At 40.0% G+C, this 27,538-nt stretch overlaps 1 protein-coding gene across 1 annotated transcript in view; it reads right to left on the reverse strand.

The window, feature by feature from the left end:
* LOC124616738 (1,2-dihydroxy-3-keto-5-methylthiopentene dioxygenase) overlaps positions 1-25,043 on the reverse strand; it is a 59,809-nt gene extending 34,766 nt beyond the window's left edge. The window contains exon 1 of the mRNA XM_047145107.1: positions 24,890-25,043. The gene's annotated coding sequence lies outside the window, so the exon portion shown is untranslated. The remainder of the gene's footprint in view (positions 1-24,889) is intronic.
* Between the last annotated feature and the right edge of the window lie 2,495 nt (positions 25,044-27,538).

The following is a 27,538-nucleotide window of genomic DNA, read 5'->3' on the forward strand; positions in this document are numbered from 1 at the left end:
GCTGACTTGTGCACTTGTGAGATTTCCGTGGTTTCTACAGTGAAGACGCAGTGCGCGTTTAGAAGTGAAAATCTCGTGAGCTATGTTGTTGTTCATAGCTAATTATGTGCAGTAGGAATCATTTGTTTCCCTGTTATTAAACTTTTATTTTATTTAATTGCTGGACCATTGACATCAATAAGATAGTACCTGCAGATTTTGTTTAATTGCAATCTTTCATTTATAAATTTATATGTTACATTCATAATTCGGAATTGCCAAGTGATAGAAAACTTCGACCATTCGATTCATGTGTGGATTCTTATCATATACTGTAGACTCAGGAGTATTTGGCCTGTAATACGACAACTATGTATCACAGCCCCTAGACAATGAAACCACACAAAAGTTCTAATATTTCAACTTTGAGTTGGTGGGTAGGTAGTTGAGGACCACCTCATCACTACATTTCACATTTGTTTGAAAGCCCGCACACTGAACAGTGAAATTGAAGAAATTTTATCTGTAGCTTTATCAGTATGACTACAAGCTGATGAATGGTTTGAAGCAACAACGCAATTTTCACTTGCTTAGATTTTTTAACCTTCTACATGTATTTTTAAGGAATGTCTGAAAACAACATACTAACTACCAAACTGATATTTTGTCTTCCAGTCTCATGTGAACAGTAAAGTAGATGATGCGCCCTGTAGCATAAAAGGGGAATTTACTCCTGAAGAGGTAATTTTAGCACTTGTAAATAGTATATACAAGATGAATTGTAAACACACAATATTTGAAACATTCTTTATTGCACTTTTCATATGATCAAACATTAAAAGGATGAAAACTGCATTAATACTTAGAATTCTGAAGAATTTACGTTGATTGCAATGCTACATACATTACTCTAGTACAGTAGGTCACTCAACTGCTAAAATCACTACCTTATTCTTGCCAGGATTGAGAGAGAAAAGATAACTGTCTGTCCCATTTTACATAATGTGTAATGACAGGAACTTGGTCTTATTACATCTGTCATGTGACTGATGGTTTCAAAGCTTGGAGCAGCAGAGACAGGGGTTGCAAAGTCTACATGTAAGGTCTTAGGAACTATATGAAATTCCTGAACATAACTAACAATTAAAATGACAGCAGCAACACTAACATAGCAACAAAAACAAACCTGATAATATAACTTACGTGTTTTTGTTGTGGTCTGCAGTCCAGAGGCTAGTTTGATGCAGTTCTCCAGACTAGTCAATATTGTACAAGCCTCTTCATCTCTGCATTACTACTGAACCTGCTTCCTGTAGTCAACCATTGGTCTCCCACTACTCCCCCATCTTCCCCAATATCTGTGCCTGCACACGTGCGCACCCACCCACCCACACACACACACACACACACACACACACACACACACACACACACACACTCACTACTCTCCATTACAAAACTGACTATTCTTTGATGCTTCATGATGTATCCTGTCAACTGATCCCTTGATATTATTTTTGTAATCTATAAGGCTTGTTCAGTATATAATGCCCCACAATTTTTTCTCGGAACATATTTATCCTTAGGAGTTATAATTTGGTGGCAATCTCAATCAACATTTTTTCTGCATGTGTTATTTTTCTACATAATCTCAGTCTTGTTCTATGGCCTTATGCCAGTTTTGTGTAAATGCCTGTCCTGTGCTTATAGCCAACTTTTCACTCCATGAATTACTCTATCATCTTCTTCAAAGTGTGTCCCACATAAAGGATATGCAGGTGACCACATTAACCTATGCAGTACATAAACACATTACGCCTGACGGAAGTCCGATGGCGCCAAGTCTGGGCTGCACGGTGAATGAGGCAATGATATCCAACCTAATTTAGCAATGTGTTCTTGGATTCCGAGACTTGTGAATAGGTGTGCACTGTTCTACTGAAGCAAGATTTCTTTTGAATTCTTCTGACTGACCACAGTGAAATGGTTCTTCAGTTTATTCAGTTTTCACATATCTCTCTGAATTAACAATTGCCTCTGTACACTTCTATGGGAATATCACTGTCATTACCACTAAAGACTGTCATCATGACTCTGCCAACAGAGGGAGCTGCTTGAATTTGTTCTTTTTTGTGGTTCCACTCCAATGACTGCTGTTTTGTTTCTGGCACAATGTGATGCATCCAGATTTTGGCAACTGCATTGGTCTGGGACAGAAATGCCTCTGCATTGGCCTCAAATAACTCCAGCAGTTCAGTTGAAATGGGTTTTCTCTGCATCATGTTGTCTGAAATGAGTGTTTGTGGAACGCATTTTAAGACACCTTTCAACACCCAAGAGCCACACAAATGTGGTCAATCGCCAAGTTCAGTTTATGCACTTCATGATGCTTTAACTCACTTTATAAATTGCCCAACAGTACTCCTAACAACCACATCATTACCATACACTGCACACAAACATTTATAGATGTTTACAGTTTACAATGCCCCCCCCCCCCCCTCCCCAAAACAAGAATTGAAGTATGGCATGTTGCTCATGAGTGTCTTGCATATATGCCATTTTGATACTTCACTATGGTGCTGCCATCTGATGGAATTGTTCATAACTTTGAGATGTGCATAGAAACATCAAATTAGAAGCACCTAAAAGAAGTTGCGTGTACGAAAAAATGAAAACTGCTGAAAAAATGAAACAATAACAAATAAAAAGATTGAGGCTTTATACACTGAACGTTCCCCATTTCCAGAAATTTTCTTAGTACTTTACAGTCTTTAGAAATTTCATTCTAAGATAACTGCTCCCTAATGTGAAGCTCTTTGGGCACTGTGGGTAGCATGCTGAAGTATCTTTGAGAAAAAATGTGGCAGTGTCTGAATAAGATGGCTTTTCAAAGGCTATATCAGACCATGATTTTCTGCCAAGTGATTTGTGGTAAAGTTTCACAACATTCTGTTGTACATTGGGCAGAAATACATACCATGTTTTACAGACTATAAGATGCTATGGACTGTAAGACACACCTCGATTTTGAAGCAACTTTTTAAATGATTAGTTTATAAAACTGAACTGACCTTTAAAATTCCTGAAAATCATTATCTGGACTTTCTTCTTCTTCTTCTTCTTCTTCCTCATCATCATTGTCCTCTTTATACACAAAATGGTCTTCATTGCCACTGAGAGCATTGCATATGAGGCAATTCTTGAAAGATTTAAAAATAATGTCTTCTCTCACTCTAGACCATGACTGCTTTATCCACTGACACACTTGTTTGATTGTAGGTCATTTTAAAACTCGCTTTGGTGCAAATTCATGCCGGGTTTCATCCAACATCCAATTGTTCCATTCCCCTCTCATATATATTTTAACAATGCAGGAAAAGACAGATTGCTACTTACCGCAACGAAGACATGTCAAGCTGCAGACAGGCACAATTAAAAGACACTTACTTAAAGCTTTTGGCCACAGTCTTCGTCAGTAAATGAGAGACACACACCATTCATACACACAAGCAAGAACACCTCATGCACACATGACCGCTGACTATAGCATCTCGGGCTGGATCTGGCTGCTGGAGCTGGCAGTCGTGTGTGAGGTTTGCTTGCTTGTATGTGCAAATGATGTGTGTCTCTCATTTACTGACAAAGGCTGTGACCGAAAGATTTATGTCTCTTTTAATAGTGCTTGTCTACAACTTGACGTGTCTTCTTTATGGTAAGTAGCAATCTGTCTTTTCCTACACTGCTGATCCTGGAGTTTCCACTGTTTCATACAGACTTTAATTATTTATTGAGACATCAAGAGGCTGCAATTGTGAAGTAAGCAATCCAGGAATAACAGCAAGATCTGTATTCCTCTGTCTCAGTCCTTCTTTCACAGAATTTTTCAAAAGGCTACTAAACTGATCTAGCATAAGAAGAGAACTCTTCTTCAATAATGCACTTTTACTTCTCTCCTACACTCTGTTAATCCATAATTTCATACCAGCCTTGGGCATCCAACCCTTGTCATTTATGTGAACAACAGTACCTGGGACAACAGTATAATGCATTTTTTCACGTTCAATTGTTTTTATAGTTACAGTTTTAGCACCTTTCAAGGCAACAGTTCTAGTACTTGACAAATTAAATGTCAAGGGAGTTTCATCCATATCTGCTATTCTAGTTCTTGAAACATTAAATGTCAAGGAGGTTTCATCCATATTTGCTATTTGACTTATTTCCACACTGGTATTCTTTTGATGTTGAATAATAAAGTGATGGAAAGATATTTTCTCTTCACACTCTTGTGGCATTTTCTGAAATATTTTGGTTTTGATACACTTGCAAAGTCCAATACATCTTATAAACCTGTAGCACCAACCAATTCCAATTCCAAGTCTAGTAGCACTAGCTTACAAGTGTGTATTTGAATCATTTTTGTATTATTTCCAATGCCATATTGATGGTGTCCTTGATAGAGTGCCAAAATGCCGCTCTCAGCTGCTCTGTTTCCATATTCTCCTACTTATGGTATTACTTTCAATTTATAGCCCATAGCATATGAATACCTTTCATTTTTTTCCATTACAAAACTAGCTACTAACAAAAATATTGTATGTCACTGTTAACACAAATAACTTTTGATTCAAGTTCACTGGCACCATAGACTGCCATGACACATTATAGGCTAGATAATGTGGTGATCGCAGGGCTCGAGGGAGACAGACTTAGCAAGCTTGTGAATCCCCACAACTCATGTTTGTCGCATCAGTACACTGCTGCTGCCAAGTGAATCCAATGTTGCCAGATAGAGATAAGTGTGAGTCCAGTAATAAATAACAGAGGAAAATACCATCTTAGAGTACTTGGGGACGATATGCTTGCCTGCATCTAACCCAACACATGTTGTTGTTGCTGTCGTCTTCAGTCCTGAGACTGGTTTGATGCAGCTCTCCATGCTACTCTATCCTGTGCAAGCTTCTTCATCTCCCAGTACTTACTGCAACCTACATCCTTCTGAATCTGCTTAGTGTATTCATCTCTTGGTCTCCCTCTACAATTTTTACCCTCCACGCTGCCCTCCAATGCTAAATTTCTGATCCCTTGATGCCTCAGAACATGCCCTACCAACCGGTCCGTTCTTCTTGTCAAGTTGTGCCACAAACTTCTCTTATCCCCAATTCTATTCAATACCTCCTCATTAGTTACGTGATCTACCCATCTAATCTTCAGCAGTCTTCTGTAGCACCACATTTCCAAAGCTTCTATTCTTTTCTTGTCCAAACTATTTATCGTCCATGTTTCACTTCCATACATGGCTACACTCCATACAAATACTTTCAGAAACGACTTCCTGACACACAAATCTATACTTGATGTACAGATTCTATAAAATTATGATAGAGAATTGTGACACTTACCTTTATCTGGCCAAATTCTTATTCTGCCCTCATCCACACAGATGTATTCCTCTCATCCTTGGTCTGGCTGACCTCTCCTTACTTTTTTACCTTCTGCAATTTATACCTTTTTCCTTTCCAAGGAAGAAACTAATAATTATAAAAACTAGGATAGTTTCTTGCACTTTTATATTTGCCTTTCAACAGGACTAAGAATTTACCTCCAGAAGGTTAGCAGTTGGCAGCAATTCTATCTCATACTTTTATAGTTTTCTCTAAGGAATTTTCCTTTTAGGTAGTAAGTTACTTGCATGTTCCATAGATCATAATTGTGAGCTCTCACTATGATGTGGAATGAGTCAGTTTTCTAATTATAGCACATTTTATCAAAAAAAGACATTATTATTTTTATTTTATACACAATTGGCCATTAAAATTGCTACACCACGAAGATGACGTGCTCCAGACACGAAATTTAACCGACAGGAAGAAGATGCTGTGATATGCAAATGATTAGCTTTTCAGAGCATTCACACAAGGTTGGCGCCAGTGGCGACACCTACAACGTGCTGACATGATGAAAGTTTCCAACCGATTTCTCATACACAAAAAGCAGTTGAACAGCGTTGCTTGGTGAAACGTTGTTGTGATGCCTCGTGTAAGGAGGAGAAATGCATACCGTCACGTTTCCGACTTTGATAAGGGTCGGATTGTAGCCTATCGCAATTGTGGTTTATCGTATCGCGACATTGCTGCTCACGTTGGTCGAGATCCAATGGCTGTTGGCAGAATGTGGAATTGGTGGGTTCAGAAGGGTAATATGGAACATCGTGCTGGATTCCAATGGCCTCATATTACTAGCAGTCGAGATAACAGGCACCTTATCCACGTAGCTGTAATGGATCGTGCAGCCACGTCGCAATCCCTGAGTCAGCAGATGGGGCTGTTTGCAAGGCAACAACCATCTGCACGAACAGTTCAATGATGTTTGCAGCAGCATGGACTATTAGCTTGGAGACCATGGCTGCTGTTATCCTTGGCGCTGCATCACAGACAGGAGTACCTGCAATGATGTACTCAACGACAAACCTGGATGCATGAATGGTAAAACGTCATTTTTTCAGATGAATCCAGGTTCTGTTTACAGCATCATGACGGTTGCATCCGTGTTTGGCGACATAGTGGTGAACGCACGTTGGAAGCGTGTATTCGTCATCGCCATACTGGCGTATCACCCGGCGTGATGGTATGGAGTGCCATTGGTTACACATCTCAGTCACCTCTTGTTCGCATTGACGGCACTTTGAACATTGGACGTTACATTTCAGATGTGTTACGACCCGTGGCTCTACCCTTCATTCGATCCCTGCGAAACCCTACATTTCAGTAGGATAACGCACGACTGCGTGTTGCAGGTTCTTTAGGGGCTTTCTCGATACAGAAAATGTTTGAGTGCTGCCCTGGCCAGCACCTTCTCCAGATTTCTCACCAATTGAAAATGTCTGGTCAATGGTGGCCAAGCAACTGGCTCGTCACAATACGCCTCGCTACTCTTGATGAACTGTGGTATCGTGTTGAAGCTACATGGGCAGCTGTACCTGTACACGCCATCCAAGCCCTGTTTGACTCAATGCCCAGGGGTATCAAGGTCGTTATTACGGCTAGAGGTGGTTGTTCTGGGTACTGATTTCTCAGGATCTATGCACCCAAATTGCGTGAAAATGTAATCACATGTCAGTTCTAGGATAATATATTTGTCCAATGAATACCCGTTTATCATCTGCATGTCTTCTTGGTGTGGCAATTTTAATGGCCAGTAGTGTATATGGCTTAACTATGTTTACTCACTCTTCCTCTTATACATAGTGCATGCAATGCATGCACCAACCCACACTCACACATGCAAGCGCAAGCACGCACGCGGTCACAACTCCCCCCCCACACACACACACGCACAAATGGAAACGATGAACCTGACAAGGTTACATATGTTTCGTAGCTGCATGTCCAGTTATTCAATGCACTGTGTAGCCCCTGGTGTTGCTAGCAAGAAACCTTCATTTGTGTGGATCTCCGCAATCACAGTCTGGACTGGGCAGCTTGTTCCACTTGTGAAGTGCATCTTTGCACCTGCAAAGGCCCATTCAGATTTGATTCCGGTCAGTCCAAGTCTTGTGTGATAGCTGCAATCTCCTAAGGAGCTTAACTCCTGAGAAAATGTTATGTAGATGTACAACTGTTACCACTTCCCACTGACATTTCCATTCTTCAAGAGGTTCAAAATATCAGGCATGTCAGAAGCATTACATAGAGTAGGATGTTATGACTGTAGCATTTTAACACTTTGAGAACTGTGTAGCTAGGGTTTAGTTCAAATGGCTAGCACTGTGCTTTTTTTAATAGTTATTCTGAATGTTGTAGCACGTTCTACTGCACAGTTTGTTGCATTTGACAGAGGGTTCCTTTTTCTATGAAACACTACAGAGAAACATGGACTTACACCAGTGAGAGGGTTGCCACATGTTTCCCCAAGTGAAATTCCCTGATATTTCCCTGATTTCCAGACAACTTTTAGCATTTTTCCTGACAAATTTTGAGATTTCAAGTGTGGATAAAGACTTAGATTGACAAGAAAATGTAGGGACTTGCGTATTTCTAAATGTGTTACCAAAAATCTTAAGTACTAACATCAACATCTTTTGTAATGATGTGTTTTTAGATGGAGAAAGCAAGCCCAATGGTACGTGTGTTTCATTAAGACCACTGATGTTATTTTATTTCAATAAAACGAAACACATTTGGTGACAAAAATACTCATTTCCTTGGAGTTTCAAGATATATTTAAAATACCTTCACATATTTCACAAATAATCTAAAAAAAGTAGGCCTCTTGAAAGAAGTGTATAAGGTGGGGAAGAGTTGTATAAACCAATGCTATACGTGATTGCCAATAAAATGTTCATTGTACTATGCCTATCATTGTCAGTTACTACTCACTGTCTTATATCTATTATTTCACAGGTATTGTATGTCCATCCACTTAGCTGAGTGGTAAAGTGTTTGCCTAACATGCAATGGGCCCGGGTTTGATTCCTAACCAGGTTGGAGATTTTCTCCACTTGTGGGCTGGGTGATGTGTTGTCCTCAGCATCACTTCATGATCACTAACATGCAAGTCACCAAATGTGGCATCACCTGAACGAAGACTTGCAACCCAGTGGCCAAAGTTCCCTGGATGGGGCCTCCCCATCAATGCCACGCGATCATTTCATTTTACAGGTACTGTGTGATTTTTCTTTTGAGAAATACACAAGTCCATGGTATACAAACCGCCAGTGACTGCCACAATTTTCTTCTGCTTATCATCCATATGTTCTAATATATGAACTACTTTTGAAGTGCCAAAATGTACTAGAATAAATAAAATCTCTATAAAACACCACACTGTATTTGTGGTGAGACAGTCGCAATTCTTGAAATCCATCACCTGTGGTCTCTGGCCTGCCGAGGAGCACTACAATCCTGGGTCCACGGATAAACCATGAAAAATCTGCCGCAATATACCACACACCAACAGACCCAGCCTGCGGGCAGGTCAATGGGACTAGACACGACAGGCAGAGCTTGCATATTTAGAGGGAAACAATGGGCTTCTGATCGGCAGGCCCGATCCAGTAGAGATATCAATAGAAATGGCATGCAGTTTTGGCCCATCATTGAAGTCCACTTGTGCAGTCAGCTATTCACGTGTCATAGACATCAAGTTGAGAAAATGAGATCATGGTGATCAATCCATGCAACAGATAACTTGCGCAAATACTCTGAGAATCAATTCTATGGGGATAAGTAACAACTCACAGTGAAGATAATCACTGAGCCACAGACAGGCATATAGGAATAAGAATCACACTATCACAACTAAATTTTCGTCCATAGACTTTGTCAGAAAATGAGAGCACATACACTTTCACATAACCACTCACACATAACTTGTGCACATGACTGCTGTCTCCGGCCCCTGCATCACCAGTCTTTGAGAATCAGATCCAAACAAAGCACTCCTCATGCCTCCCTGCCTCTTGTCAGCAGCTGCTAGGCTGGCGGCGGACTGCAGCCTGAGGGGAATGGTAGGAAGGTGAGAAAGGTAACAATGATGGACTAGGGAAGCAGTACACATACTCAGCTGCACCAACCCAGCAACAATGCATTACATCTCAGTAAACAAACCATTTCATGTCCCAAGACAAAAAAGGAGATTTTTCCAGTGTTTTTTTCCAAATTTCCCTGGTGTGTTTGAAATTCCCTGATTTCCAGAACTTGTGGCAACCCTGAGTGATAATTTTTTCTTATACTGAAATGAAAATGTGTTGTTTTTACAACAAAAAATCAATTTTCTTATTTTCTAAATGGAGATATAATTATTAGTTGTTGGCACTAAAAATAAAACTGCTTGAGAATGCAGTTTTTCATTAAAATTACTTAGTTACACTTGCCTTAGTACGAAAAATTTTGAAGCCTTTTGGAAAATTAAGTTCTACATTATATTCTTCACAATGTACCTGGTATGCTTTCTTGCCACTTTCCCAGATGTCATTCTGATTTGTTATGCACAAACCTTTTGGCTCCTCTGATGCCATTTTGACATTTCTGTAGTTGGAATCAAATGTCTTCCATTGAGTCTGTTTACAGGTGAATTATTTTGAATGGACGTTTATTCAACCTAGCCTCCTTTGCTCATCAAAGTCAAGCAAATTCAACAAGATGAATGCTAATATGCCTCAACTGTTTATATATAATAATCATGATGAAAACATGAATAAAAGCTTTCTTTTACCACTTCACTCGCTTCCTGTCAAAAGGCTAGTACCCCAGTAGCTGGTAGCTAAAGTGCGCGTCATTTATGTTGGCGGCCGAGTTTAGGTTCGTTCTGTGCATCTGACGTCACAAAACACAGTCAGCCAATGAACAGAGAACGACGTTGCCAGATCTCGACTGCAGAGCAGAGTACGGACGAGTGTCTTCAGTTTTAGAAACGTTCAGTCATAAATAAAGTAATTGAACAAAAGCAATGTCTTGGTAGCAGACTTCCTTTTATAGAAACCTTGGAAAAAGCATTCTTTATACCAATTGCTTCATATTCTGTTAATTAATTAAACAAAACAAGCAATAAAACTCCTAATTCAGGTGATAGATAGGAAAGGTGTTTGTATCAATCTCACGAACCGCTTTTCCGCAATAAAGAACAGCGGTAATTGTTTATTTCCTATTGTACTTCGACGAAGTGTGAGTAATTCATAGTCATACTAACAGTGTTTGTCAGTATTTTGCATGACCTGTTAGAGTCCTCATGGAGTTTCAGTTTGGTATGAGCTGCGTTAGCGTAACGGTTAAGGCGTTGGGCTAGTAAGCCCGATGTAAATAAAACTTTTGTTACAGTCGCAAAAGACGGAATATTTCTTAATATTACATATGACACCTATGTGGTAATTAAATTAAATGAGATATTGTTATACAGTAAATTTTATATGAAATTTAGGTATCTTGTCCACATTTCATTCTCAACATTGTGGCAACTAAAATCGACCATACGGAAAGTATACTCTATGGACTTTTACCTCTGCAAACTCTTCAAAATTTCATGCAAAGGTTTACTATATTTAATGCTGCATAATAACTGCGTTGAACATCGAAACAAAATTAAGTCACTTATGGTGGGAAGGTATCAGTCAAGAAGATGTGTAAAAATCTAATTTTTGGGCCAAATAGTTTTTGTGAAATCGAATGATAAGAGTGTCAAAGCAGCCGGAACACCATGTGTCTACACAGGCGAGCTGTGCAGTGACAAAATCGCGCACAGCGTGGAATGCAGGGTGCATGTCTTTGTAGCAGCGATAGGGTTAATGCGGCCGTGGAGGCTTTATTTCATGAACTACGGGCTCCCCCCTAAACCTAAGCTTGCGAACTATGCTATACTATGGCGCTGCTTCTCTTGGCGCGTGCGTCGTGTGCAACTGGCAACGCAGCAATCTCCCGCGTCTGGGCGGGCATGCGCGAGCCGCCAAGATAAAAGAATTCAACTACATAGTCGCTGTGATCCAAATCAAACCTGATTTTATTATTATCCAAGACAGGCGGGTTTCATCTGCTTTATCATCCCTAATTTTGTTCTGACATTGACATTCGAAGCAGTCATTTTACATTTTGTCATGAAAAGAAATACATACCTAGTGTCTTTCCATTTTATAAACATTAAATCACCACATCTGTGAAATGAAAGTTCACTCCTCCCCCCCTCCCCTCCCCCCACCTTCTAGGCAATTAGATCCTTAGCTAGCAGTTTACTATTTTCAGTACTGCACTGTGTGGTCATCTTGAAAATAAATACAAAGCTTGTGCAGACAATAACCTATGCCCTTTGCACTGCAAGTGACCTTGTGAGGCACAGCTTAGGGCAACAGGGGGAATGGAAAGGCCCAAAGGAAGTAACATACACTGTTGGCTATATTCCTTTCCCATCCAGTACAAGTGACAAGTCTGTCATCTGTTTTTTTTGTTTTTTGTTTTTGTTTTTTACAAGCATCATACAGTATCTTCAGTAGGTAATGCATCATTACTCTTTTTGGAATATAATCCATGCAACATAGCAGCTACATCGTACATCTCCAATGCATTAAAGTGGCAGATTAGGATTGCTGGAGATCTTGTTGAATTCCTCATAAAAGCAGTAGATCTGTACAGATCAGATGGTATAACAACAGTTTACAACAGGAGTCAATGAACTGGGATAGATATGATAGCATTAGATATTATGTCCATGATGGTATTCAGTTGAATGTCAACAAGCGTTGCACAATGGCTATCCTGCCAAACATGTGCATAATATTCAGCACCTGAGTACCTCAAAGACAAGCCTGAAGAATACACAGTCGTTGTTGTGTTCCATGTCGTTTATGGGGGATGTTGTAATTAGTTTTCCGTTTCTGAGCTAGGTTCAGAGGGTGCTGCTTGAAGTACCGTGCTCAGTCCAAGATGACAACTACATACTTTAGGTTTCAACTGTGATGAGGAACCATGCCACTGAAACTTACTTCCAGTTTCACATACACCAGATGATTATTCAAATGGAAGCATGGATCCTCTGTTTTGTTCACACTGGTTTAAAGTCTCCAGATTTTAAAATTCATCTCCAGCATAGACAAGTCTTTGGTCAACATCTTTTCTGCCTGCTGCAGTTCCTTGTGTTGTACAGCAAGAGCCAGGTAGGGGGCATAGCAGAATTTTATGGATGAAGTGGCAGATAGGTACAACTTTAACAGAAATACCAAGAGAACTGATCCTTGGGGCAATCCATTGTTGAGTTGCCTTCTCCTTGCTTATCTTGCTTCCAATTGTTACCTGGAACTGCTGATCATCTAGTATGTTGTTAACAAGTTGTGCCATTGTTCTGCAGGAAACAATATGAAGAAATTTATAAATTAGAACTCACTCTCCCCCCCCCCCCCCCCCCCTACACACACAAAGTGTTGAAGGCAGTAGTGAAATCAACAGCTTGGAGAGTTTTACAGCTTCATTTGAATTCTGCCTCTATGAAGGATGTAAGACACAATGCTTGATCACAGCAATTTGCCCTGGTCTGAAGCCTGCGTGATCAACTGGAACATTCTATAGGGCAGACAGTTATATGGTGCACCAATAGTAATTATTCCCGACTCTGAAGACACTGTTTCATTGTAAACTCTTCCCTGTGTTGCTTAATGCAACATTCAGCATCATCCTTTTATTTAGACAGGATCAAAGCCAGTTAACAGCAAAATTTCTCATTGCACAATATTTGGGCTTCTCTATGAGAAAACTGAATTGCACCATAAAATGCCTCTGACATGCCACAGGAAATAGAAGTAGACAATATTTTATAATTTAAATTCTTTATAATCTGACTCATGAGTTGAAAAATAGGCCTTTTCAAACACAAACCGAGGCTAAGTATCTTACTTTGAGAGAGATGTGTTATGGTTGTTGGGCACACAATATTTTCCAGTGTATCTGAGGAGGATGGAAGCAATGGGACCAGTCAGTAACTATTAATATCTGTCTTACTACCTTTCTTACAAAGTGGTCTGACCTGTTTTTCCATAATTATTCCCTACGCTTTGCTGTATTGCATATGTTGAATACATTGCATATTTGTGAAGAGAAGGATTTTAGAGTGTGTCTTTGGTTTTGAAGGAGTTTATTACATTCTTTCTTTCTTTTGCAGAGCATGCCATAACTGTAATTTGCATGTATGTGTGCAGCATTGCTTATTGCATGTAATCTATTGCTATGTTCCTTGAATTATCCACACCTATCTTAAAAGCTACTGAGAGAAGCGATTATTAAAAACATTGGCTGCCGCACTATGTTCATTTATTACTTTGCTATTTTCTTCAATAATACAAGTCCTCAGACAAATACAAAATCAAATACGGGTAATGCAGGAGTAGGTTTAATAATGAATAAAAAAATAGCAGCACGTGTCAGCTACTATGAACAGCATAGTGAATGCCTTATTGTAGCCAAGATAGACATGAAGCTCGTGTCTACCACAGTAGTACAAGTTCATATGCCAACCAGCTCCACAGATGATGATGATGAGATTGAAGAAATGTATGATGCAAAAAAAGAAATTATTAAGAAGTGAAGGGAGGCAAAAATTAAATAGTCATGGGGGACTGGAATTCGACAGTAGGAAAAGACAGAGAAGGAAAAGTAATGGGTGAATGTGGAATGGGGGTAAGGAATGAAAGAGGAAGCTGCCTGGTGACATTTTGCACAGAGCACAACTCAATCATAGCTAACTCTTGGTTTAACAATCGTTAAAGAAGATTGTATATGTGGAAAAGAACTGGAGATGCTGGAAGGTTTTAGATATGTTATATAATGGCAAGACAGATTTTAAATTGTAAGACATTTCCGGGGGCAGATGTGGACTCTGACCACAATTTATTGGTTAAGAACTGTATATTAAAACTGAAGAAGCTGCAAAAAGGTGGGATTTGAAGGAGATGCCACCTGGATAAACTGAAAGACCCAGAGGTTGTAGAGAGATTCAGAGAGAGCATTAGGGAACAATTGACAAGAACAGGGGAAAAAAATACAATAGAAGAAGAATGGGTAGCTTTGAGAGGTGAAGTAGTCATGCAGCACAGGATCAAGTAGGTAAAAAGACGAGGCTAGTAGAAGTCCTTGTGTAACACAGGAGATATTGAATGTAATTGATGAAAGGAGAAAATATAAAAACACAGTAAATAAGGTAGGTAAAAAGGAATACAAAGCTCTCAAAAATGAGATTGACAGGAAGTAAAAAATCATGCAGCAGGGATGGCTAGAGGACAAATGTAAAGATGTAGAGGCTTATCTAACAAGGGGTAAGATAGATACTGCCTACAGGAAAATTAAAGAGACCTTCAGAAAAAAGAGAACCACCTGTATGAATATGAAGAGCTCAGATGGAAACCCAGTTCTAAGCAAAGAAGGAAAAGCAGAAAGGTGGAAGAAGTATACAGAGGGTCTATACAAGGGCAATGTACTTGAGGGCAATATTACGGAAATGGAAGAGGATGTAGATGAGGATGAAATAGGAGATATGATACTGGGTGCAGAATTTGACAGAGCACTGAAAGACGTAAGTCAAAACCAGGCCTCAGGAGTAGATAAAATTCCATTAGAGCTACTGACAGCCTTGGGAAAGCCAGCCATGACAAAACTCTTCTATCTCATGAGCAAGATATATGAGACAGGTGAAACACCCTCAGACTTCAAGAAGAATATAATAACTGCAATCCCAAAGAAAGCAGGTGTTGACAGGTGTGAAAATTACTGATCTATCGTTTTCATAAGTCATGACTGTAAAATACTAATTCGAATTCATTACAGATGAATAGAAAAACTGATAGAAGCTGACTTCGGGGAAGATCAAGTTTGGATTCTGTAGAAATGTTGGAACATGTGAGACAATACTGACCATACAACTTATCTTGCAAGATTGATTAAGGAAAGGCAAACCTATGTTTCTAGCATTTGTAGACTTAGTGAAAGCTTTTGACAATGTTGACTGGAATACTTTCTTTCAAATTCTGAAGGTGGTAGGGGCCAAATACAGGGCATAAAGGGCTATTAACAATTTCTAGAGAAACCAGATGGCAATTATAAAGAGTAAAGGGGCATGAAAGGGAAGCAGTGATTAGGAAGGGAGTGAGACAGACCTATCCCCGATGTTATTCAATCTGTAAATCAAGCAAGCAGTAAAGGAAACAAGAGAAAAATTTGGAGTGGGAATTAAAATCCGTGGTGAAGAAATAAAAATGTTCAGGTTTGCCAATGACATTGTAATTCTATCAGACACGGCAAATGACCTGGAAGAGCAGTTGAATGGAATGGACAGCATCTTGAAAGGAGGATATAACATGAACATCAACAAAAGCAAAACGAGGATAATGGAATGTAGTCGAACTAAGTCGGGTGATGCTGAGGGAATTAGATTAGGAAATGAGACACTTAAAGTAGTAAAGGAATTTTGCTATTTGGGGAGCAAAATAACTGATGATGGTCGAAGTAGAGAGGATATAAAATGCAGACTGGCAATGGGAAGGAAAGTGTTTCTGAAGAAGAGAAATTTGTTAACATCGAGTATAGATTTAAGTGTCAGGAAGTCGTTTCTGAAAGTATTTGTATGGAGTGTAGCCATGTATGGAAGTGAAACATGGATGATGAATAGTTTAGACAAGAAGAGAATAGAAGCTTTCCAAATGCGGTGCTACAGAAGAATGCTGAAGATTAGGTGGGTAGATTACATAACTAATGAGGAGGTACTGAATAGAATTGATGAGAAGAGGAATTTGTGACACAACTTGACTAGAAGAAGGGATCGGTTGGTAGGACATGTTCTGAGGCATCAAGGGATCACCAATTTAGTATTGGAGGGAAGCGTAGAGGGAGACCAAGTGATGAATATACTAAGCAGATTCAGAAGGATGTAGGTTACAATAGTTACTCAGAGATGAAGAAGCTTGCACACGATAGAGTAGCATGGAGAGCTCCATCAAACCAGTCTCTGGACCAAAGACGACGACGACGACAACAACAACAACAACAACAATCAGAGACACTGTAGAATTTCTTGTAATATGTAATCACTCCCATTTCAAACAACTGCCTTTTCCTCGCATGGGATATTTTGATTTCTTTGGTCATCCAGGAGCTTTTGGATGTGTTACTAGTGGAATACTTTATTGTTTCTTGGGAAAGCAGTTGTTATAGACCGATAAAAATTCATATGTACATTAACTAAGGAACTGGCATGACACATCACACTCCTCCCTCCAGCTTCTGTAAGTTTGCCTAGACACCCTGTTGTTTGTTTTCCATAATACCACTTCACTATAATCATATAAATTTGATAAAACATATATATTCCTTTACCATATGCAAATATGTTGGCTGGGAAACCAGAAACACATAAATACCATTTTCAACAATATAAGCTTTTTGTGGCATCCTAAAGGATCGACTGCGCACTGACCAGTGACGTGCCACAAAATGGCATCAAGAAGGTGCCAACCCACACCACAATGGAAAAGTGGTCAGTGCCACACCTCCAGGACGACAGAGTGGCTAAAGTACAAAGCAGGGTTCATTCACAAGAAAATGAATGAATTCTGAGGCCAGTGAGGAAGGCAGAGGCAGCACACACTGCCCACGGACTCCCAAACATTAACTTCTAATAAGTGAGGGGCGGTATGGAGAGAGCAAGCCGCATTTATGCAACGCAATGTTGGCATTACACTTGCACTCACACATCAATTAATGCCCTAAGGGCCCGGACTCAAGCTCTTCATTTTTGCTCTCCTTACCCTAGACCTTTTACAAGGAGTGGAAAGAGTATTTGGCGGTGCCTGTGATGGGCTAGGAACCGTTTCAACAATCATCAAGAGATGTATCAATTTGTGACACAATAATCACTTTGCACGGTTCTGTATTAGATCACTGAGGCCTGCAGTGGCGAACACAACACATGAGCAGCTGAAGTTGACCGAATTCTGTATCCAGAACTAGGGAGCCCTCAGTCATCCCTTTGTGAACACAGAGCAGACTAGCTTTTTCCCTCCGAATATACACATGTGGTGACCTCAATTCCTGTGCAACTAGGTGACACAAGCGAGAGAAGATGAATCGCTAATTTGGCAGAGACTCTTTATTATCCACAGAGAGTTTTGTTTGATATTCTTTATATTTACTTGTTACAAGTTGGTGTGTGCAACAAAAAGAATATATTAATTAATCACTCTGGCTGCAGTTTTATATGGAACTTACTTCTTTTCAACAAAATGCCCATGGTGGTGAGCATCATGCAATTACTTGAAGAGGATATTCAGAACTGAACATTGCAATCACCAGAGACTACATTTAAAATGGAAAAATCCTTGTCTCCAGCTTTGCCACATCGTACAGTCACTAACATAAATTGGCAAGATGTGTATTCTACGACTCGTTTTGGTCATGTCAAATGAACGCCATTCTAGCCTCATCGTCCATTATGTGATTAATGCATGTAGTGTGCACCTTCCAACAATTTGGGTGAGCCCCAACAATGACAAGTATGGAAGCATGTTTGCACATTTGGAAGGAGCAGTGATAGAAGAATTCATAGAAGATGTACTACACCTTTGTTACAAATCACTACAGGAGGCGCTCAAACAACGCTACACATTGTCACCAGAGCTTTGGCTGCAGAAAGGTTTTAATGGCGAGCAGTTAGGCAATAGATCCCCCATCTCAAAAGGTGCAAGCTTTATGTGCTTTAGGTAGCCCTGCTCTGCTGCCTTTATAGTCATGATGGATTCACATGGCTTTGTAAGTTACCAGTTAGTATCTGCACAGTCATACCAACCATCATGATTTGTCGTTGCAGGTGTTGGCAGAGAAGGTTGATGCAGCAGTGAACACCTTGCCTGATGTTAAGGTAAGTGCTGAAATTGAGAGTACAACAGACAATGGTCATGGAATGCATGCTGAAGCAGCAAGTGCCACCACTAGCATCCCAACACATATGATAAGTGCAGATGCACCAACTCAAGAGCAGTGGTTGGAACAGTTAAGAGGACCAAATTGTGAACCTGAACCTGTAAGTTATTGTCACAGCAGTGCATTTCTAACCCCAGTATGAGCACACTCCTGACCAGCATGTGACAAAGCAAGCTGGGATAATTTTAATTCCCCTCTTGTTTTGACCTCTGCCTCTTTTAATTTGTTTTTTCAGTTTTAATTAATTACCATTAACATACATGAATATAATCTGCATTTTCATAACAGAGAAAGGTTGACCCTCAGTTTTAAAGATTATAACAACAGATCTAATTTTGTGTTTAGTTTTATGTATGTATTTGATTTTTTAATTTATTTTGGTTATTTTAGGTTAGCATCCTTTATTATAGGGTGAAATCAGTAATTGTTTCGTAGCTTAAATTCTATTGTTGACATATAAACAAGTATAAATTCTGTAATAATTGTAAACATTTGGAAGACGAAGTACTGTAATCTTTAAGTATCTATTTAGCTCTATTAAAAAACATGTTAGCAAAACCATCCCTTCATTAATTCCAAAGTAATTAACAGTTTTGTCAAAAGTATTGCTTACGTAACTATATTTGTTAATTTCATGATTTAAACAAATAATTCAGCCTAAGTCGGTCCACAGCTGAGTTTCAGATGAGTAACCTTTGCTGGTTAGAACAACAACAATGCTTCAAATTAACTGTGGAATAAGTGTTGAACGATGAGGCCATGTGTAGAAACAGTGACAGTGTCTGCTCCATATGTACCCAATTATTCTTCAAGAACAGTGAACTTTGTGGTTAGGTATTACTGCTCACAGATATTCAACAAGAAACTATTGCAGCAGTACGTGGAGTTTTGCCTCTAAACTATTAAAACCATTAATGAGGCTTATTGAAAGTTAAACAATAGTGCACTGGCCATATAACTGTATATTACTGGGGCGTTGTGAACAGTGAAATTAAAGTAGTGTAAAATGTCACTGTGTATCTGTTGGCTACATCGTTTAAAGTAGTCAGTGTCAGAATCCACAAACCCCATTTTTCAGCCAGTGTAGCAATGCAGTACGTCAACACCAAGGAAACAAACGGAGAGTGAATTAAAAGTAGGTGGAATCGCCACAAGCAGACAGGATGCCAGAAAGATTATCTGCATATATTTGAGAAGACTCCTCGCCAATGGTGCTGGTATCACAGGCATTTAGGAGATGCAGCTTGCCAGTGCACCAGCCCCTTCTCTTACCTACATGCCAAAAGTCACAAATGTTCTTGAACCTATCATTGTTGTGGATTTTTGGTCTCAGATTCATTTGTCACCAGCTTTTGTGAGCCACTATTTGATAACAGTGAACTGCAGTGCCAATCTGTCAACTGTGTTATCTGTGCTGGTAAATGAGGAGATAAATGATCCTGTATAAATATGTGGAAACCACCTGGGTGTGTCACACGTGATGCTGTCCACAGATATCAGTGTTTTTTGGCTGACAGAAACCATTACTACAGTATATGATCACATTCTTTTTGGTCACATACTAAAAGAATTTCCAGTGCGCTCACCTCTGGTCACCACCGATGGGAAATATGATCACTCAACAACACAACATATCTGCAGATTACCTGGCCAACATTACAGCTCAGCCGAGGGGGACTTCCACAAGACAAGCTCCTGATGGTACAAGTAGGGTTTGAGGGGTTGTTGAAAGCAGGTGGGGTAACTAGATCAGATAATTCTTGGGCATTCCCACTGCACATGGTGTGCAAGAAAGATGGTTCCTGAGAATTTCATAGGGACTATAGTGCACTAATGCCCACACGATTCCTGATTGTTACCCTGTTCATCACGAGACTGGCTTTAATAGTGTGGTCTATTGTGCAAAAGCATTTTTGCAAATTCTGATAGTGCTGGAAGGTGTATAATGCCTCTTAGGCTTTTGCAGTAGAGATCCATACCTTTTGGATTGAAAAACACTGCACAGACATGGAAGTATTTTATGCATGAAGTGCTATGGGGTTGCCACGGGGTTCTGTTACATGGATAATATCCTCACATTTTCACCTACATTTGATGAGCATGTGACCCACTTGTGGCAGGTTTTTCAGTGCCTACAGAAATATGGAACAGTCATTAATACTGCAAAGAGTGTTTACGGCAAATTAGAGGTGCAATTTTCAGGTTAGGTAGTCTCATCAGCTGTCTGTCACCAATTTCTGGATATGTGGCAGCAGTGCAACATATGGTTTTGCTGACAACCTACAGACTATTGTGCAGGTTTTTGGGAATTCTACATTGCTACTGGCAACACCTTCAACAGCTGGCAAGTCCTGGAACAATTGGCTATTTTTTAAAAGAGTGTGGGGAGGGGGGCTGATTTGGCAAAATCAGCTCCTGTACAAGCAGCTGGCACAAGAAACGGAAGACGACTCAGTCTTGGCAGACTGTCTATTATTGATAGGGAATTTTGATAGATAGTCTTTGTATTGACTTGTTCGTTATGATTTACTCTGTGCAATTAAGAGAACACACAGATTAATCATCCTGTCCAATATACTTCTTCCCCAAGCACACATGTAGTTACTTCCACATCTATCTACAACTTTCATCCAAGATAAGAATCTGAGTTCTCCAAACCAAGAAATTCTCAAATACAATCACAAATTTTGTTTTAATCACCATATGAATATATTTTTGTTAATAAGTGTTGGTGTATTAATGAGTAAAATGCTTTCGGAAATCAAGAAATACTACATCCATCTGGTTGCCCTGATCCTTAGCTTTCAGGATGTTATAATTAGTAATTTTGCATGATATATTGTAATGACATGGAATGAGTCATTTTACTTTCACATTTCAAATTAAGTTGTAAACATCGTTACATGCTGAACATTAGAAACTTGCAAGTTGGATTAAACACGACACATACATGTGGTTTTGGAATTCATGCTGGCTGCTTAAAAGGTCATTTTGTTTGAGATAGGTCATTTGCAGTATATTACGCTTAAGGGTTAGGGGTGGGCTTGCATATTTTGTATAGAATCTCAGAAACTGACAGGGACTTCATCAGGTCTTCGGGCTTTTTTTAATTTCAACAATTGTAGCTGTTCCTCAACACCACTGGCACTAATATCTACAATACCTATCTTTCCAGTAGTGAACAGAATAAGCCAGGATAGTACTCCTCGATATTCTTTGGTAAAGTAAAATTTGAAAGCTGAGTTCAGCATTCCTGCTTTTGTTCTGCTACCCTAAATTCCAGTTTTTGTGTCATCCATGTGTCTGGATACTTAACATCACCTGCATAAATCAGTTTACTGTAACAACGAACTGCTAATAAGAAGCGCCTAAGCATATTTAAGCAAATATTGTAAGAAGGACAAACAATCTTCTATTTTATGCAAGGGTGCCATACGATAGTCAGAAGGGCGGGACCTTGACCTGCAGGTATGAAGTACTTTTAATATTTTGGAATGCTAATGCAGACTTGTAAGTAGTCATACAAAAGTTTCAGTTCCAAGCCTGTCAAAAATCCAAGTAACACTGATGATTAAACCATTTTCATGAATGAAATGGGACCGATGACCTCGCTGTTTGGTCCCCTTCGCCCACTCAAACAACAACATGAATGAAAAATACCCAATTAACAATATAACTTTTCCTTTCACTGAGAGCTAGGGGGTGTGGCGAGGGAGGGCTGAGCCCCTTTGTCCGCCCTCCCCCCCTCCCCAAAGTATGGATGCCCTTGATTTTGTGTCTCCCTTCTCACTATAATCTGCCATAAATCCATCAAACAAAAAAAACCATGGAAGAACACAATGGTCACATGTCACATCCCTTTACAAGAAGGGTAGTAGAAGTGACCAGAAAACTACCGTCCAGAATCCTTGGCATCAATTTGTTATAGAATCTTAGAACATTCTGATCGACAACGGAGGAATCCAATCCCACCCGTCGGCTTTGACCCGTGACGTAAGGGTGTTGTGTTGTGTGATGTCATGATGGCACGGAGTTTAGTTTACGAGTGTGTTGTGTCTGAAGATGTCGTCTTGTTGCAGTTGGTGGTGTGTGTACGGTCCTTGTGTTACGTGGTGTATTGGGTTCATTTGGGTGTCAGTGCCTGAAGTGTGCATTTATCAGTCGTGACTGTTATAGAAGAAAGGAAATTAGTTTCAGTGAGTTAAGAATTAAGTTTCCGTTGTGTTTTTGTTGTTGCAGAGTTGTTTGATGTTTGTTGCATGGTAAGTCATTTAATTCAATTTGTGGCCTCTTGTTAGGTATGGATATGACTTCCGAATTTAATAGTGCGCGTCTGCGGGCTTAAATGGGGGACGACATGTTGTCCATCATTAAGTTTCTGCAACTTTTTGGGCTTGTGATGGAGATAGTGAAATGTGGCGTATACAAGCAGAATATGAGAGTTGGGGGTTAGTGTGTAGCGCTGAAACTTTTTCATGGTAAGTAGTCATTTTTTTGAGTCTATTGTTCGCGTGTTATGATGTTTGGTGGGGTTTTAATGTGTTTTTGGGTCGGTGTTATTTACTGCATGTGTTGGTGGTTGTTTTGGTATTAGCACTTGCGGTTGATTTATGTATCTTAGTACTCAATTTCAATTTTTTTGGTATCGCCATTTGTGTTTAAGCCGTGTAGGTCACGGGAAGTGATCAATTCCAATGCGTGATCATAGCTATGTGTGTTTTGGTATCATGAGCTGCTGTTGGCCTATGTAGATCAGGGAAGTGTCTGATTCCAATTTTTGTTGTTTAAAGTGTTGGTTTTGTGGTATCAATAGTTGCGGTATGATTATAATTTTTGGAGTAGTTGGTTTTTATTTTGTGATATTGACAATTGCGGCTGAGCTATGTAGGTGAAGGGAAGTGACTGATTGCTGTCGATATTGTAAGTGTAGTGAAATTTGGGAATTTTGTGGTGCTTTTATGTCACTGTTTTGTGTGGTTTGGGATCATGGTGTGTTTATATTTAGTTTGTCCCCACCCAAAAACCCCTAATTTCCTGCGCTGGTCCCGTTAGTTTGATTATATTTTTGGAGAGAGATGTGTTTGCTGTTGTTTATGTAATGATGTCATAGGCGCCATATTGGAGTTAAGAATTGTCGTTCCCACCATATTGGTGACGTCATGTGTCAAAGCAGACGGTTGGAATCGGACGCTTCTCTAATCCCCACTCTGAGCTAACATATAATTAGGTATCTTGAATAAAATGACCTCTTTCATGCCGACCAGCATGCATTCTGAAAAACCAGATCATGTTCTCACATGACATCCTCAAATCTTTATATGAAGACATTGGAGATGATGCAGTTTGATACAGTACAAAATCTAAGCTTATTGTCAAATGTATGATCCTCTGGGGTATCTACCGAAATTTGTGGCTAGATTGAGTATTTTTTGTTTAGATGACACAGCATGTTATCTTGGATGGAGAGTCGTCCGATGTAGAAGTAACTTCAGGTGCGGCCCAGGGAAGTGTGATGGTACCCTTTGTGTTCATATTGCATATTAATGATCTTGCAGACAATATTAATAGTAACCTCAGACGTTTTGTGCATGATGCAGTCATTTATAATGAGGAGCTGTTTGTGAAAAGCTGCATAAATATCAGTCAGCTCTTGATAAGATGTTAAAGTGGTGCAAAGATTGGCAACTTGATTTAAATGTTCAGAAATGTAAATCTGTACATTTCACAAAACGAAAAAACGTAGTATCCTACAATATCAAAGAGGTGGAATCAGCCAGTTAGTACATATACTTGGTTGTAACATTTTGCAGGGATATGAGATGGAATGATCTCATAGACTCAGTAAAGCAGGTGGTAGATTTCGGTTTATTGGCAGAATACTGGGTAAATGCAATCAATCTACAAGGTGATTGCTTATAAAGTACTCGTGTGACCCATTCTGGAATAGGCTATTGCTCAAGTGTATGTGATACGCAACAAATAGCGCAAACAACGGATATTGAATGTGTACAGAGAAGGATAGCATGAATGATCAGGGGTTTGTTTGAGTCATGGGAGAGTGTCACAGAGATGCTGAAGAAACTGAACTGCAAGCCTTTTGAAGACAACCGTAAACCGTCTCGAGAAAGCCAACTAACATAGTTTAAAGAACCGGCTTTAAATGATGATTCTAGGAGTATAACACAACCTCAGACTTACCGCTCACGTAGGGATTGTGAGGACAATATTAAATTAGTTACAGACCACACCTAGGCATTTAAACAATCGTTCTTCCAGCGCTCAGTACGTGAACGGAACGGAAAGAAACCCTAACACTTGGTGCAGTGGGAAGTACCCTCTGCCAAGCATTTCACAATGATTTCAGTGCGTATATGTAGATGTTTGTATTCATAGGGTCGTAATATAACAGGTACAGTTCATAAATAATGACTGAAAACGATTATCTTCAGTAGTACTTCTTGACTTACCTTCAATCGATTTCCTTCAGGAACTCGCTGTTCAGCTGCGTGTCTTACGGAAATTTGAAGGTCGCGTGACTGCCGATTCCGCGAAGAATACGTCTTCCTCTTAATTCTCCTAACCTTTTTGTTTTGATATTGGTGTAGAAATTATCAGCAGCCAGCAATTCTCGACTCCTCGATATCATGGTCGATACTTTCATTTTCAGTGTGTATCGATACGGGAATATACTAGCAATTGGCAAGGCTCGTCCATACCCAACGACATGCTTGCGCCGATATCTGTGCAAATGCCTGTGCATGCAATAGATAGCTGCATATGTGGTTCACACTACATAAGTTGCAATCTACTTCTCGCCCGCCGTCTGTCGATGTAGAAAAGAAATTTCAGTGGCAAGCGACCAGATTTTCGTACAGTAATGGCCCCTACACGGGTACTAATATTCCTTGTCGGTCAGGTAGGCCCACTGGAGAGCCAACCTCACACCACCCCACCCAGCACCCAACAAACTGTGCTCAGTGCTGCGAGTAAAGGCCCGTCCACACGCAACGATCTGTCTTCGCAAATGTCTGCGCACATCACATCTGTGCAGACAGATCGTTGCGTGTGAACAGAAGATTTGCACCAACCTGAGGTGTGTGCAAACCTGGAAGTTGGAGTTGGAGGTTTGAGCGAAACCTCTCAAATCTGTCGGTTCAAACCACATCTGCGCAGACAAGTTGGAGCGTGTGGACAGGAGATCGTCGCAAATCTGGCGCGAAACAGCTGTTTGCTCAGTCTAGTGTTTGTTTTTGTGTGCACAGAGCATTAAAATGGCTGATACTCGTCAGTGTTCTCGAGAGTTTGTAAGTGAATTCATTGAAATATACAGAAACCACCCATGTTTGTGGAAGATTAAAAGTAAAGAATATAGTGACCGAGACAAAAAGACAACAGCATACAATGCTCTAATTGAAAAATTGCGGGCAGTTGGCGCCTCGGCAAACAGAGAAACGGTAATAAAAAAATAATTTCGTTGCGAACTGGCGAAATTATTTGCGGATGGATGTCGAAACTTATAATTATCTCTTAAAGCATGTAACCCCTCATATTATGAGAAAAATACTTGCATGAGAAGGGAAATTTCTCCTCATGAACGCCTGGCAGTAACATTAAGATTCCTAGCAACAGGAAGGAGCTACAATGATTTGGAATTTTCATCTGCAATATCGAAACAAGCATTGAGTGAAATAATACCCAACACATGTGAAGCTATTTACGCTTTCCTGAAAGATGAGTTCATGAAGGCAAGTCAAGTAAATTAGTCTGTCAGCGAACTGTTTACCGAAAAGAGTTATCCAAAGTTCAGAAATCTAGAAGATCTGGTGTAGGAGTAGATCAAGTATACCAGCCAACGTTATGGTATTTTGATCTACTTGGCTTTCTTAGTGATCAAGAAACGCCAAGACCAAGCAGGAGTACAATTGAAGATGAAATTGGAGTGCCAGTGTGCGAGGAAATGGAACACGAGGTTATGTAAAACAAAACAGGTTCGCCCTGCAACTCTCGCAGTAAATTTACGTGACAAAACTGCTTTCGCTTTAGCAGCCACTGTCTGCACCATTTTGACCGCTTTCTCTGTTTCCTGCGGTTGGTCTGAATGTTTTTTGCAACACAAGTTGCGAACACAGACCACAACAGAACTTCCTCCATTTCTATTTTTAAAAATAACTGAATTAAATTTTGACGTTTTCGGGGAGCGTAGTCGCTTGCCACTGATATTTCTTTTCTACACCGACAGATGGCGGGCGAGTAGTAGATTGGGGTTTGTGTCGTGTGAACACACCACATTTGCAGCGATCTTTTGCATGTACAGACATCTGCGCCGATGTCTGCGCAGACAGATCGTCGCGTGTGGACCGGGCTTAAGGCTATCGCGCCAACTTTCACGCTGGGGTTCGTGAGTTTCTGGACACAGCAGATATTTGTGAGACACGTCGTGCAATAAGTACCGTATAGCAATGTGGATGCAAGAAATTAAGCACTTTTTTCATTTTTAACGGATCTATAATGGTTTCGTGTGGTACTTACAGAGAATAAAAGTACGTCGACCACGTGTATTTAGGTTTTATTTCCGATACATGTCGGAAATGACAGAAGCTGTAAGCTACTATATTACCGGGTGATCAAAAAGTCAGTACAAATTTGAAAACTGAATAAATCACGGACTAATGCAGAGAGAGAGGTACAAATTGACACACGTGCTTGGAATGACATGGGGTTTTATTAGACCCACAAAAATGCAAAAGTTCAAAAAATGTCCGACAGATGGCGCTTCATCTGATCAGAATAGCAGTAATAGCATAACAAAGTAAGACAAAGCAAAGATGATGTTCTTTGCAGGAAATGCTCAATATGTCCACCACAGTCTAACATAAGACTGTGATGTCCACCATCATTCTCAACAATAGATGTAGTCAAGGAATAATGTTGTGAACAGCACTGCAAAGCATGTCCGGAGTTATGGTGAGGCATTGGCGTCGGATGTTGCTTTCAGCATCCCTAGAGATGTCGGTCGATCACGATACACTTGCGACTTCAGGAAACCCCAAAGCCAATAATCGCACGGACTGAGGTCGGGGGACCTGGGACGCCAAGCCTGCCGAAAGTGGCGGCTG

Source organism: Schistocerca americana, chromosome 1 (assembly GCF_021461395.2).
Source record: "Schistocerca americana isolate TAMUIC-IGC-003095 chromosome 1, iqSchAmer2.1, whole genome shotgun sequence".
Classification (NCBI taxonomy): Eukaryota; Metazoa; Arthropoda; class Insecta; order Orthoptera; family Acrididae; genus Schistocerca; species Schistocerca americana.